A 13,073-nucleotide genomic window follows, 5' to 3' on the forward strand; every position below is an offset into this window, starting at 1 on the left:
TCTCCTTAGTGTATCATCTTGCTTTTCTCCTAAAAGAGAGAATTCTACCAACTTCCTTAAGAAGTAAAAGCAACAGTATAAAAATATTATGACGTGCTTCAAAGTTGGACTGTTTGAAGAGGTAACTAAAGTAGTTTCTAATAAAATACTGGGGTATCAGAAAATGGAGTTTCCTTCTTGTTTGATCAAGAGGATGTTTGGGAGATAATATTTAGCTGAAGATATGGAGAATGCTAAATGGAAGCTTTATCTTTTAACACAAAATGTTGAAACAACCCATAACATATTGCTTAATTGTTCTGATTACATAGTCAAAACCAAAAATTTCACTTAACCTGGCACTGGGTAATCTATGGTCATGTACAACTTGCTCAAGTAGACTAACCATGACGGACTTTCCATTTGAGTTTCTTTGGCCTATATTCTCTAAAATCGTGCACCCAAAGGAGAACTATGTCTCAAGGAGATTTCGGCTCTAAAATTGGCTGCCAGTATGTAACTGTGGGAAAATTATCTAGGAAGTGGATCAATTCTCCTGATGATCTGTTAACCAAATAACCAATTCTGATAGTTTCTAACAACAATGTTAGTCAGCTTAGCAAGAATATGAATTACACTAAGTCTAATATGGTAGCTGAGAAAAATGGTCAAGAATTAAAAAAAATTATAAGTTCAATTAAAAATGCTATTTTCCAGCCAACATTTTGACTTTTATACATGTTAGAATTGTTTTAGTTACTTCTTTTGGATGTGAATTTGGATGCTTTTGAATGTCATTTTATATTTTTTCAAACTTCACGCACTTTTAATATTCCGTTGCCAATATCTCAAATGGCATATCAAGTTTCAGTTTGTATCTGTAACAATTTAAAATTTAAATTTAATTCAAAAGCATGTGAAATAATCACAATTTTAAATTAAATTAAATTTTAATTTTAAATTAAATTGAGCTTCCATTTTAAGTGGAATTGAATCTTTATTTTAAGTTCGATTTTTAGTTATTTTAATTAAGGAAAGAGTGAATTACATTAACTATTTAAATTAAATTAAGAATTTAAAATTAAATCCAAAAGCATCTTAAATAAAAATAAATTGCAGAAAAATCTCATCAGATGGGAAATGCAGAAATTCTATTTGCTAATAAGAGACAATTGGGATAGTCATAAGTTAATTGACATACTGGACATAAAAGGGTTAAAAATTTCAAAGTGTGTAAAGAAAGTGGAACTGTTCAGAATATTTTATTACAGTAGATTATATGATTAGTACCTCTAATATTCCTTGACTATAAATTAATAAATACAAATAATTTTAAAAACTGACTGAAAAATTCCTAAAACTGCTAAAATCTGACAAAACAGAAAAAAATGTTAAAATGGATCTAGATATCAATAGAAACTGAGAAATTCCCATAACAAATGTTGACATTTCTGTTTTGCTAGATCGTTTATCGTGAGACACCAAAATTCAACCATCCCTTTAAGTTCTTAAAACATTCCTGTTTGATTTTTAGTGTTCTCATCACTTAAAGGTATAAAAAGCATTTTCATCAGACCAGTGAACTTAGTAAAGAAAACAAATTAGATGTTTAGAAAGTTGGGTTTTGTGGAGTTAATTTTCAGGAAAACATGCTGCCAGTTGCTAACACCTCTAACCATTGGTTTCTGTATCTGTAAAATGAGAATGATGATAATGTTGCCATCTTCTTTCATATCAGACATCTCGCTTAATCCTGAGCACCAGCCAGTGAGAAAGGTATAAATGAGGAAATAGATACTCAGAAAAGTGATTTATGAAAAAAGAGGAACAGGTAGCAAATGATGGAGCTGAGCTTCAAACCCAAATGGTATCACTCCAGAGATCAGGTCTTTAGGTGTTGGGCTAAGGTCAAACCATGGTTTTTTTTTTTTTTTTTTTAAGACAGAGTCTCCAGTGCAGTGGTGCGATCTCGGCTCACTGCAAGCTCTGCCTCCCAGGTTCACGCCATTCTCCTGCCTCTGTCTCCCAAGTAGCTGTGACTACAGGCGTGCACCACCATGCCTGGCTAATTTTTTGCCCATTTTTAGTAGAGACGGGGTTTCACCATGTTAGCCAGGATGATTTCGATCTCCCACCCTCGTGATTTGCCTGCCTCAGCCTCCCAAAGTGTTGTGATTACAGACGTGAGCCACTGCGCCTGGCCTCTAGGTCAGTCCATGAGTTTTGTATTGAATTCCTAATGATACCAATAAGCTAACTCTTTTTTTAGTTGGATATATATATATATCCATGTGCCTATATGTATAGGTACATGTATGTAAATGTGCATATATATACACATATAAAATAGTACTGATAAATTTTCTGGTCTTTTTTTTTCTATCGAAACTAAAAATGTCAAACCTAAGCCCTCTCAAGAGGCTAATATGGTACATGAACACAGACATTTCCTCTGGTGTGTATGTGGACCCTGTGAAGATGAGGGAGAGGGAATGGTGGGTTGGACGATACAAGCAAATCATTAATTACAAGGTAAAATGAAACTCCTACCAGTGGACAATTACCCAAAAGCATGTATGTCTTGAACAAAGTAAGATTGGCATGGATTATTATGAAATGAAGAGCACTTCTGGACCATTAGTCCTCATTGCTTCTCATTAGCTTCTGTGGAGTTACATAAACTAGATTTGTCAAAGATGTGTGATGAGCTAGGGCCACCGACATCTCTTTTCTCTCTGTTGGTGGGGAGTTTTCCTTTGCCATCTGCAATTTACTGCTACATATGTGGTGAACTTACCATGTTCTGAAAATTAACAGAGAACACCTGGCTATTTTTTTCTAGGCTGAAAATCTGATGTAAAATGTTAGCTTGCTCAGTGAAAAAACTCTTTCATCCATCTATCCCTTAAAAATATAATGTATTAGTACTATGTTTCAGATACTGATAGGATTCAGGCCTACAAAGATGAAAATGATGTAGTCTCTGCCTTTTGGGGTTAATAGTTAAATAGGAAAATCAGACAAATAGAAAATTATAGTATAATCTGATAAGTCCAATATAAAAGATACAAGGTAATAATAACATCTAACATTTATTGAGCGCTTACTTTGGGTTAGACTGTCCTAGCATTTTGCGGTGCTAAGTGGTAGTTACTCTTATTATACTGAATTAAGATGAAAAAAACCAAGACATACAGATTTTAAATTACTTGTCAACACACAAAGCAAAGAGATGGATTTACATTTGAATCAAGATAATCTATTACCAAAATCAGGGTCCAAGAGACACTTTGCAATATTACCTCTTGTATGGGAGTATAAATAAAGGCCCTAATAGAAAACACATTATCATTATGTTCAAGTTAAAACGAAGGTTGGAGACTTGAAATAAATTTCTGCCTTTGGGAAAAGAAATACAAAATTAAAGAAGCATGCCTCAATTCAGACAGTAATATATACTGCTTATGAGTCAGCCTTGTCAACTGAATCTGGTTCAGCCACTTACTACTAGCTGTGCAACCTAGACAAGTTATTTAACCCCTGTAAGCCTTAGTTTGCTCACCTGTAAAGTCAGACAATATTAGTATATAGTATATGGTTTGTGAGGAAGATTATATGAGATCATATTTGCAAAGTACTTAGAGGACTCGAGATTAGAGGGAGTGACCAATAAATATTAATTTTTACTAAGTGCAACCAATGAATTTACAAATTATTTCTTTATATCACAGAAACTAGTACTGTATCCATTCTGTCTGATTTTTTAGGGCAAGTAAAGTATGTCAGTGGTGAAGTAACTTATAAGGTGGCTAGTGGAGCAAAATGTCAAAGAAAAATACTGCAACCTAAGAAGGAAAATGGTTCTAAGATAAATTCTAAGCTAAATATTAATAAGCTAACCTTCACGCTTAATGAAACTTTATATGTTTGTATTGGCAAACATTACTTAAAAGACAGGGGCTCAGTCAATTATTTCCAAAATGGCAGAATAAGTTCAGAGAACCCCAAGAACGATAAACACAAAAGATCTGAATCATACATATCATAGTCAAACTGTTGAAGGCCAAAAACAAAAAGAGAATCTTGAAAGCAGCAAGAGAAAAATGACTCAACATATAGAAGTGAACAATAACATGAAAAATGCCTTATACCTCATCAGAAACAACAGAGTCCAGAAAGCAATGGCATAACATACTCGAAGTGCTAAAAGAAAAAGATCTGTCAATCATGGTTTGTATAATCAACAAAATCATCCATCAAAAGTGAAGCCAAAATTAAGACATTCTTCCATAAACAAGGGCTGAGCCAATTCCTTGCTAGGCACTTTACATACACCATCTGATTTAATCTTGACCACAAGCTTGTAAATTTTCTTTTCTTATTTCTCTTTTACAGTGGAGGGAACTGTGAAACCAAAGAGAAGCTGAGTAAATTGCTTGAGGTCATAGAGCTAGTAAATGGAATTTGAAGCCATATCAGTCCGCTGATTCTGCCTTCCCATGAAGTTTCATTCTGTTAGATTCTCTGCCTATAAGCAACTTTTCTTTCAATGAGTCTACCTAATGCTGGTAGATGGATCTTCCTAAATATTACATTCTTGATGTTACTTTACTAAGAATCCTTGAATGGCCTTTTCTTATTTGTAGCATGAAGGCCAAATTCTTCACTCTGGTTTTTAATGGCTTTTAAATTTCAGCACTAAAGTGTCATTTAAACATGATTTCTTAATATTTCTCAAGTTGACTGGGTTATCTCATATCTGCCAACCTCTTCTCCATCAGTTGAAATCCTCCCTGTCATGGGTTGTCACTGACTGGGGCTGGCATTGTTGGTGGCAAAATAATTTACCAAGACAGTAATGAGTTAAAGAAAGCAGGTTTATTAAAGAGAAAGTATGTTGCAAGGAAGCAATGAGCAGCACAGCAGTGAAGGGGTTGTTTGAGAAGAGTCAGGGTCTGGAGGGAAGTTTTATAGGGTCATGCTCTAGGGGCTATATGTGGTTAGGGTCATGCTGCTTCGCTAAAAATACATTGGGGTGATTCTTAACTGGCAGGTCTTTACACCCCAGGCATCCTGTGACAGGGTGTTTGTGCAAGAAAATGATGGTTAGTCAGCATTTTTGCTAGAGCTGGTTTTCCTCTCCCCCTTTTCTTCTTTCTTCTATCTTGACAGCTAGACTCTATCCTTGTTGCTTATCAGGACTCCACGCTCCCCATTAGAAAAGTGTCTATTTTGTATGTGTGTGTGTGAAGTTGGGGCTCATATCTTTTGATTCTTCTCTGATATTTCCACTCTTCCTTTTTACATATTGTCATTCCTCTATTGGAGCCTATATGCTGTCTTATATTGTGAGTTATTGTATCTATCTATCTATCTATCTATCTATCTATCTATCTATCTATCTATCTCTCTATCTATCTATCTATCTCTATCCATCCATCCATCATCTATCTATTTATCTATGTCTATCTTCTACCTGTCTATCATCTGTCTATCTATATATTTATCTATCCATAGAGTGAGAAATAAAAATGAAATTCTGATCTCTCCAACCAACTGAACTGATCCGCTCTTGGCCAAGGGGACCCTAGGGAAACCTTGAAAATGGAGTTCTTAGCCATGAAGTGATAAGAGGGCAGATTCACCTCATTATACACCCTTCTTTGTTAACTGCCGTTAGACTTTTTTCCTTGAGGGTTAGACAGAAGCCAGCCCTTTTGAAAGATTCACTCTACTGCTGATTTCAACCAACCCCTGACACTGCTCTTTCATTTTAGCAGTTTTAATACAACAGCTGAATGGCATTCGTTGCTGTTAAGAGACCAGGGACCATGGAGTGATTCTGGCCAGTCTACAGAGGGTGTACAATGAGGACATTTGTGTCCTCTGCTTTACCTTTTGACCTCAGAGGGCTGAAAACTCCACCCTCAGATCATGCTGATGCCATCACTTTTTGTACCTGTGACTCATGAAGGGATGTAAAGCTCCATTGCACATGTGCATCTTTCTCCATTCATAAATATTAATGACTCCTCCTATAGCTTATTAAATATGTATACTTGACCACTCCACTCAGCATAAATTTTGGGTCCCTTTAAGTCTCCCTCAAAGTTCCTGTATTTGGCTGGTGACTGGATGCTACACTTTCCAGCCTGTCAGAAGGGCCACCTGCAGGCTGCAACCATTTAGGAGAAATAAAGCTCTTCTTTCCAAATTTATGAACCTTATTATTCTTCAGTTGACAATAGATATAGACAATAGATATAGATACATATATATGTACACAAAAATTCATTTGTGTGTGTGTGTATATATATATGAATAAAAGTGGCATATTTAAATATTAAATAATGGGATAAGTGGGACATATATATATATATATACACAAATAGAGAGAGAGAGTTTGCTTCTAGTTCATTTATGCTATTACATATATTTAACTGTATTGCATGTATATGAACTGGCATAACTGGATTGGAAACAAGTCATGTTTTATTTTCCTTTACATCTTCAGCAAGACTTAGCAGGGTGCTTTCTATATTATAACAGCCTATTAAATATTTATTGAATGATGCCTTATGGTTCCTAGTTAAAAAGTGAAATACTAAAATCAAATAGTAAGAAAAAATCACTATATCCTGGTATTTAAATTGGTCCCATTTGGTTGGGAAATTATGTCAGTCTGGAATCTTGTTAAAATGAAATCTGAGAGAAACAGAAACTTCCTCTCTTTTCTTACTCCAGTCTCATGAGGCCAACACAGTACTTCAAAACCAAACACTTATGAATTTCTTCTCAACCATCGTTGCTGTAGCCCCAGGGAAAATCAAGACAGATGTGAGTGGTCATGGAAGCTCACAGATCATAAATTTGGTAAGCTAAGATGGTAACCAACTCATGGGGCAGGTATGGAAGGTTCCTTCAAATTTAGAGTATAAAATACTGTGTAATTCTCATGCTTATCATGAAGAGTGAGCTGATCCAATTAACTGATCCAATGATAGACTCTATCTTACACAATTTGGAAGAGTACGAGAGAGAGTAAGTTTACTATTCATAAAAAACTAATTGATTTCATAGTGGAAGCCAAGGAATTAAAAAATTGCTGTTTGGGAGAGTTTTGTCTGTGGGTCTGCCTGCTTCCCAAAATGTGATCTATCTTTAAAGACACAACTGGGTCATTTCTTAGTACAAATGTCTCTGTTTCTCTTTCTCCTTAAGCCTCTCCTTTGATCTCTTTCTCACCTCTTTTTCTCCGGAAAAAAAAAAAAAAATCAAATCATTTTGGGAATATCCTTTATCTCAATATATACCAGTTTCATTTATACCATTAAATATTAATTATGCCACTTTTATTCATCTAGGTCATTCTTTTAACTCTATACTCATTTAATTTACCAGTGGTAAAACACAGTGAGTATTGGTAATAAATATTGGTCCTCTGCCCAGTCCCTGACTGGATTTCTTGTCCTCTCAGGGAAAGAGAGGAAACTGGTTAGAAAAGGGAGGGTGAGATCAGGTGAAGAAATGGCAGGGAATGCAGGCTCTTTTCTTGGTTCCAGATGAATTTTAGGATTGTCTTTTCTAGTTCTGTGAAGAATGATGGTGGTATTTTGATTGGAATTGCATTGAACTTATATAGCTTGCTTTTGGCAGTATGGTCATTTTCACATTCCCGAACTTCAAACTATATTCTAAGTCCATAGTCACCAAAACAGCGTGATACTGCAATAAAAATAGGCACATACACCAATGGAATAGAATACAGAACCCAGAAATAAAGTCAAATACTGACAGCCAACTGATCTTTGATAAGACAAACAAAAACATAAAGTGGGGAAAGGACACCCGACTCAACAAATTGTGCTGGGATAATTGCCTAGCCACATGTAGAAGAATGAAACTGGATCCTCATCTCTCACCTTTTATGAAAATCTACTCAAGATGGATCGAGAACTTAAATCTAAGACCTGAGACCATAAACATTCTGGAAGAAAACATGGGAAAACCCTTCTAGACATTGCCTCAGGCAAAGACTTCATGACCAAGAACCCAAAAGCAAATGCAACAAAACAATGATAAATAGATAGGACTTAATTAAACTAAAGTTTCCACACAGCAAAAGAAACAATCAGCAGAGTGAACAAAAAACCCACAGAGTGGAAGAAAATCTTCACAGTGTATACATCTGACAAAAGACTGATATCCAGAAGCTACAGGGAACTCAAACAAATTAGCAAGACAAAAGCAAACAAACCCATCAAAAAATGGTCTAAGGACATGAACTGACAATTCTCAAAAGAAGATATATGAATGGCCAACAAACATATAATAAAATGCTCAACATTACTAATGATCAGGGAAATGCAAATCAAAACCACAATGCAATACCCCCTTACTCTTGCAAGAATGGCCATAATCAAAAAATTAAGAAAAAATAGATGTTGGTGGGGATACAGTAAAAAGGGAACATTTTTACACTGCTGGTGGGAATGTAAACTAGTACAACCACAATGGAAAACTGTGTGGAGATTTCTTAAAGAACTAGAAGTAGGACTACCATTTGATCCAGCAATACCACTACTGGGTATCCACCCAGAGGAAAAGAAGTCATTATACAAAAAAGATACTTGTACATGCATGTTTATAGCAGTACAATTTCCAATTGCAAAAGCATGGAACCAGTCCAAATGGCCATCAATGAGTGGATAAAGAAATTTGGTATATATATATATGTACCATGGAATACTATTCAGCCATAAAAAGGAACAAAATAATGACATTTATAGCAACGGATGGAAATGAATACCATTATTCTAAGTGAAGTGACTCAAAAATGGAGAACCAAACATCATGTGTTCTCACTCATAAGTGGGAGCTAAGCTATGAGAATGCAAAGGCGTAAGAATGATATAATGGACTTTAGGGACTTGGGTGAAAGGGTGGGGGGATATGAGGGATAAAAGATTACCCTTTGGGTACAGTGTATACTGCTTGGGTGATGGGTGCATCAAAATCTCACAAATCACCACTAAAGAACTTACTCATGTAACCAAACACCATTTGTTCCGCAAAAACCTATGGGAAAAAAAAAAAAAAGAAACAGTAGAGAAAGTTTTTCTTGGGAAGTGTAGAGCCAGAAAATAGGTCCTCATATTTCCAAAGTTCTTTATTCTTACCCAGATAAGGAGGGGAAAAGGTGCAAAGATATGTCTATAATTGTATTTCCCATCCTGGAAATCTCAGCCAGCCAGAAGACCTGGAATCAATATTTAAGCCAGAGAAGATGACAATGAAGTGGGACCAAATCACAGCCATGGGACTAGATGAATTTAGACTGCATACCCAACAGCCTTGAGCTGGCAAACTGCATGGCCTTTTCCTTAATCTTGCAATAATGCAATCAGGCATTTTATGGAAATCATAAAATGGAATCACATCCATCATTGGAAGAGTTTTTCTAACTCCTTCTAAATTCCAGGTTCTTTACTACGTGCTAGAGATACCCATTGGTGTACAAGATAGACATAGGCCATTCCTGCCATGCTTGAAGTTTAGTGGAAAGAGGAAGTGCTACTCTCCTCTTGAATTTTTTCTGTATATCTCAAATTAAGGAGAACAAACATATCTATTTATAATCAAAGTTTATATTATTGTCTGAATTACTGTAATCATGTAGGCATAAAAGCTTAATATTTGGCTGGGGTAATCTAACAGTAACAACTGCAACAAAATGCATGTAGAACTCTGGGATTTACAAGGTACTTTGACTTGTACCACCTCTTTTAATCTCACTGAATTTCTTCTCTTACACTTGGAAGATAAGGAATAGCAATGTCTTTCTTGCACGGATGACATAGCTAGACAGGCAGGCAAAGGTTGTGCCTTCAATTGTGAGGATATGCATTTTATAGATGCTGAACCTGAGCCTCAGAGAAGAAACGTAAATTGTTTGTAGTGGAATATAAAGCTGAAAGAAAAAGTGGGACTTAAAGCATAGTCTTTGGACTCTGAAGTCTATGATTTTTTCATTATATGTCAGCTGTTGCTCAATTGACCCATCAATCAAATGGGAGCCAGGAGTATCCCCTCAGAATTTCTCCAGACTTAATGTTCCAGGAAAGCTGATCACACTTTACTCCTTTTGGCAGCCCGTATAATAATAGTGCAACCAAACAGGAAAAGAATAAAGAGGAGAGACAGAGAACATTAAGGTAGTAATAAAATTCATCCACAAGCTGACCACCCAGAAATAATCAATTTTGTGCATATCCTTTTTGTCATTATTTTAGAATCCATTATATTTCCTGGCTGATATTATTTCCTTAAGTCTTAATCATGGGAAACTATTTTTGTCTTTGTTCCACAGAACATGAGAACAGAAAGTGACCTCTGAGACTAGTCAAACTTCCTTAATATTCACATGAGGAAGTCACAACTAGAAAAATGTATCTATAGACCAAAGCAAAGTACTAAGAAGAAAAACAATAGGAATTTAATGAATTATTTTCTATAAGTAATTGCTTAAAAAATGAATGCTCTATGGCTTGACTATAATATAATAACTAAGATTTTGCCTGAATGTAAATTTAGATGAGATTTTGATGTTTCGGGCCCAAAAGAAACTTTTCGGGGCTTACTATGTGGTAGGCTTACAGGTGCATGAATGAATGAATAAAGCATGTATGATTTACCTGTATATTTTGAAAATAATAAATACAATTTATTAATCTAAGACCGTTATGTTCATATTCAGTCATATTAGAATCGTCATAATCAAGGAAACTTTATTGAATGTATCTCATGTGTGATTGTTATAGGAATGGAAAAGAGAGGATGTGGTGTTGAAATATTGGGTAGTTGAAGTTAAAAAAGATTTGTGTAATGACTGAGGTTTGAGCACTTGTGTGTATGTATATGTGTGTGTGTTCATTGGGCAAGAAGATGGGGGTGGGACTAATTCAGGGGAAGAAAGAGTTTAAAATGTTACCATTTGTGGATATGTTAGTGACATAAACTGATAAAGAAAATAGAAGCATAATGATTAATATTATGCAGTTCTGTTCCTATTGTTTGTTGATAACAATTTGTCCACATGTAGGAGTCCATTTACAGGTGATGGTGAGATAGTAAAAAAATGTTAATTGTTTTACTATGTAACAGCTCACATACTGGACTGGTCACCATTACTTGAATACCATGCACATAGAATCCTAGTATAATAATTGCAAACACTTACTGAAAACTCAGTATCTTCTGTCCTTGATTAGAAGCACTTTGCATATATTAAATTATTTAATGCTCCCCACAGCCCTGTGTGTTGAGTGCTTTGATTATCAACCCCATTTCACAGATGAGAAAAATGGAACACAGAGAGATTAAAGAAATTTCTCAAGGTCCTTGTGTATTATGTGAAGGATATAGGTTTTGAACTCAGGCAGCCTGGTTCCAGAGTTTGTAATCTTTAACACATTGTTGTATTACCTACCAGAAGCTTTGCAATGGAAGGAAATTTGGGTTCATTACATCTGAGAAACCCAAGGCTCAGAGGTTAGTTACTTGCCCAGGGTCACATAGTTATTTTGTGACAGATCTTAAACTATGACAGTTTGTGCTCTTGTGTGCAAGGCTGAATTAATTGGAGAGAGGGTATGCTGACATTAGCCTGCAGGTACCAAACACTTTTATCATCACTATCATTCATAGTCTTGAAAAGATGGGAAATGGGGTGGTCTACAGAAGTTTTCAAGCTTTCTTTTCTTATATGAAGCACATACATAATTCTGTGTATGGAAACATCATTTTAGCTTGCTCTGGATAAAATGTCAGTTTCCTTGGAGAAATATGTAGCATCAGTTTATTGGCTACTCAGGCCTCTTGTATAGGGAAAGACAACTTCCTCCAAAACGAATTGGTGACTCCATGTCAGGGGAATTAACAAAAGATGCAAGAGATTGAACCAATCATCTATTTCCTTCTTCTCCTCCCAGGTAATGCCCTCCAACTCCTGTCACTCCAGAGGGAAATCTGTCCACAATCTTCCTAGGAAAGAGATTCTTCCCCTTTCTTTTTCATTGCTGACAAAATAGTAGGGAAGATGAGAAGGTCATATCTGGTACCATTTCATTCTCCTAACTAGAAAAGCTCCTCTGGTATATGTCTGGAGGCTAACTGGAACATGCACATCAAAGAGAATTTGGCTAATCTGAAATGTCATATTTCATGAGGAGTTCAACAGGGCAATTTATCACAATTGACCCCATTAGAGAAGGACCAACCATCCTTAGTAGACCCAGGGTTGCAAAATGCCACCACATTTGGCCATAAAATTTATCATGTCAGGAGATCTATAGTCAACACTACGCACTGTGAAATATGGCAGTACTGCTGGGATATTTATCTTGGTTGGACCTGACAGATTAGCCCTGCATTTCCACTTAGTCCGCATTCCTACCCCAGTGCAATCTATTATGACCTATCATGGCAATCTGCTTGGAAACATGACTTGCAGCATCAATAAGCTGGATGCGTACAGGAAGAGCCCACATAAATGCACATATTTGTGGAGTGCTCCTCTTAAAACGCTGAAAAATTATTCAGTGACTTTCTTCTTTTCTGATAATTATTTTAAGAAAAGTAATTATTTTAAGAAAAGTAACACATTAAAAGGGGATTTGGACTCTTGACAAATTAATGCCGTTGGAGACATGTTTAACTTTTGTTTTCTTTTTTTCATTTCACAGAAAAGATGCAAAAGTGACAGACATGGTAAAAGTCCTCTTTCACTCCTGAGTCCCTCCTTGGGCAGAATTGAGAAGGAGGCAAAACTGATTATCAATGTTTCTGTCTTACAGCTTTCTACTCATGCTTCTGGGGTGCCCTGCCGTCCTTGTGTTTTTGGCATCTCTGCACTATCACCTTTTCCTAAGCTCTGCTCAATGGACACTTACCCTACTACATTGTAAGGGATGACTATAGCTTCATAATCCCCTGTTTGTTTTTATTTTAATAAATACAGTAGATATATAATTATTTAAATAGAAGAATTTTGGAATTCCAGTCCTTCTTACCTTCTTCCTGGTAGTACTAGTGAT

Source organism: Chlorocebus sabaeus, chromosome 24 (genome assembly GCF_047675955.1).
Source record: "Chlorocebus sabaeus isolate Y175 chromosome 24, mChlSab1.0.hap1, whole genome shotgun sequence".
Classification (NCBI taxonomy): Eukaryota; Metazoa; Chordata; class Mammalia; order Primates; family Cercopithecidae; genus Chlorocebus; species Chlorocebus sabaeus.